Source organism: Lethenteron reissneri, chromosome 46 (assembly GCF_015708825.2).
Source record: "Lethenteron reissneri isolate LAM-NWPU_2019-01 chromosome 46, ASM1570882v1, whole genome shotgun sequence".
NCBI lineage: Eukaryota > Metazoa > Chordata > Hyperoartia > Petromyzontiformes > Petromyzontidae > Lethenteron > Lethenteron reissneri.
In genome coordinates this window covers 6,810,330-6,813,618 of record NC_083824.1, presented here as the reverse complement: position 1 = coordinate 6,813,618, position 3,289 = coordinate 6,810,330, and positions in this window count along the sequence as shown.

The window sequence follows — 3,289 nt, the reverse complement described above, 5'->3', positions numbered from 1 at the left end:
TCGTTACGACTTAAAAAATGCAACGGCCCTTCCAAAGGGAACTTCCACAGCCAAATTCCTTCCGAATATGTGCGGCCTGTTATATCGTGAGGAGGTCCTGTTTGTTTTATGGGACATTCTCTTATGTGTAAGTATTTAGCGCCAACAAATTGGCTTCAATAAAGGGAATTCAAAAAAAACATCAACCAAAAACAGCACGCATATGGAAATGGATTTCATAACGCTTTCCATAATGCGTTTGCCCTCAAAACAATTTCTTTTTATTATGTTTTTGAATAAACGTATGTTTTTGAATAAACGTATTGTCGCCTCGACGGACCTGGTTTTCACCTGAGGATGGCTGCTTGCGTTGTGGCCGAAACGTCGTGAGAATAATTTTATTATGTTTTATTTTTATTATTTTATTACTTCCCTTCTACGTGACTTTACTGAAAGAACCAAGAAGATGAATCCCTGCAGTCACGAAAGCTTTAAATCGATATTTAAACGTATTGTAGTTGCTCTGACGTACGGATCAGATACACGGACACCTACGCAGAAAATGATATCAACAAAACAAGTGCGCAAAGGAAGCGATCTGAGAAGATGCACGCTGGGAATGACACGTGGTGAGAGACGGAGGAACGGGCATGGATTAGAGAGCATACGCAAGGTCAAAGGGCTTCACGTTGGCCAGCAAGAAACGTGCGTGGGGTGCTTGGGCAGGGCATGACACCGCTAAGCACAATTTATTTTTAAATCCTTTATATTAAGTTCGCTTGCTTGCGTGCTTGCGTGCTTGCGTGCTTGCTTGCTTACGACCATGCAAATCTTTCGGTCGTTTTTTAACCCACTTCCCGTGATCCAATCGAGCTGACATTTTGCACACAGACTCGTTGTGCGAGACAATTAACGTTCGTGAAAATTATTTTTCCAAAATTTTACACTGTTTAGGGAAAACAAATTAAATATTTAATTACCAATTGCTTAATACTGGCAGACAATCATCTGACCCATAGGTGGCAGCCATCTCAAGCCAGAGGACGAGAGGACTCTAGCCGCCACGCATATAAAGGATTTATAGTGAAAAACTTTGTTTTTACTGGTTATACTTATTCACGGTTATAAAACGTTGTGAAACCACCTTAGGGTGCAGTGTGTTGGGATTCCCACTGTTTGTTTTTGATGTCGAATGCATTGGCCGCATATATATATATGAATCTGCCTCAAGAGCAATTCACAAAAAACACACAATTAGGATTAAGCTGTACGCTTTATTTTTTCTCGAACCTCGAAAACGATGCTTTTGTACGACGCGACCGGAGTGTTCTGAAACGTTTCCAATTGCTCATAAAATCCACAATTGTATTTTGAATTCGGCAAAATATTCCTTTATTGTTTAGCACTCGTTTACTCGTCGCCCACGTGGATATACAGGAATAAACAAGATATGTATTTTGCATCAAGCAGATAAAGCACCGGCGAAAATTCAAACCTTCAAAGCACCATTGGTAATAACATATTTACATGTTATGCTGTCAAGTACAATTAATACAGTATAACATTTGTTGCTAGTTAACATACAACGTTTCCTTTTAGTAAAGTATGCCTTATAATCCATGTGCTGAAGAACTCAACATCAGCCATGATTTGTGGCAATGTAAATGACACACTATCTTGTTTTGTGCAATGCTTCGTCTGTCTCATTAAGCGTGTGGCAGGCCTTGCTCTATAATGACACGGTTATTATCTCGAAAACCGACCTGCTGGATGAAGCGAGCTCGCTTCATAAAACTATTAAAGGATCCCGTTCCTTTCAATTGTCTCATATGATTAGCATTTGGCAGTGATAAAAATCATCTAATTTTTTTAAGTTAATATAAAATGTGAATGTTACAAATTAAACATTTTCATTGTGGGCGATTAGAGCTGGGCTATCTGCTTATTTAAGCAATTGATTACTTTGCTTTTGATCGATTCCATTATTTGACTCATCAAATAATACAAACATATTTTGGAGGAAAATAAAAGGCCTTCACCACGCTTGCCACGTGCGCCGCTTCACAGGATATTGTTTGGAGGACTTTGATGTCATCGGCAACTTCAGCCGCATTGCAGGGGGGTTTCCCTGCCTTTGTTCGGCAGGATGTTGGTGTGGTTTCAGTATTAAAGGAGCCCCCCCAGTATTCACCTTCAGATAGTTGATGCCAATGCTGCATTGGATTAATTAACTTAATCGACTCATTCACGCTCAGCTCTACTTATGAGTAAGCTATCGATCACGTGGCACTGTTCAGTTACAAGTTTGAATCCAGGTCGAAGGTCAATTCAGCCACATCATCCCTCCCAGGTTCAAATAAAAACGCGTAACAATTCGTTTGAAGCGAGACGTGGGAGACACCGTGGTAGCGTGGTGTTTTCCACTGATATTGTAAGATCACCAACAGAAATGTGGTCCCGCACCCCACCACGCTCGTTTGAACAAAAGGGCACGTGTTGCTCAAGACGACGTTGTCACGACAAGTCTGGCCTCTGAGATGGACTGAATCGTGTTCACTCATCACATTTTAGCCCATGAAATATAACTTGGCCAACAACAAAACAATCCCCAAGGCAGGTTCCTCCTGAAAAAAATTCTTGAAATTCAGTGAAGGTTCTTCTTGGTTCTTTCGGTAAATTCACGTGACTTTACCGAAAGAACCAAGAAGATGAATTCCTGCAGTCACGAAAGCTTTAAATCGAAAAATCCGTGAAGGTTTTTCAAGATAAATATCAGATTTTTTGTTTGTTTTCTAATCTACTAAGTTGAGGATATGAACCGGAATTCAAATCCGTGATCTTGAATGTTTTGGCTCACTAGTTTATGATCTAACGCCCTGAGCCACTGAGTAACATGTGAAGCGTGATTTCAAAATATATAAAAATTTGTTATTGCGAATATACTTCTGTAAACGTCATTAAGAACAACGATATAATGCATTCACGATATAAAGTAATAAAATGGTTGAACAACAATACTTAAAGAAGTAAATTTCGTAAGTTCTTTAAAAGATGTTTTTTTATGTTTTCCCCGATTGCGATATCGGCGTCACGCCACCAGATTAAGTTTCCCTTCGGATCTCTCGCACAGCAGTGCAACCCCTCTCTGTGTCAGGGAATAGCCCACGGAAGTGGATATTACAGAGCTGCCTCTCAGGTCCCGTCAAGTGACACGTGGTCCACGCAGTAGAGAGCAACACTTTCCCCACTCGCTCTAAATCATCAGAGCGATGTTCGCCACGATTCAGTCATAACGACAATTGAATTCTCA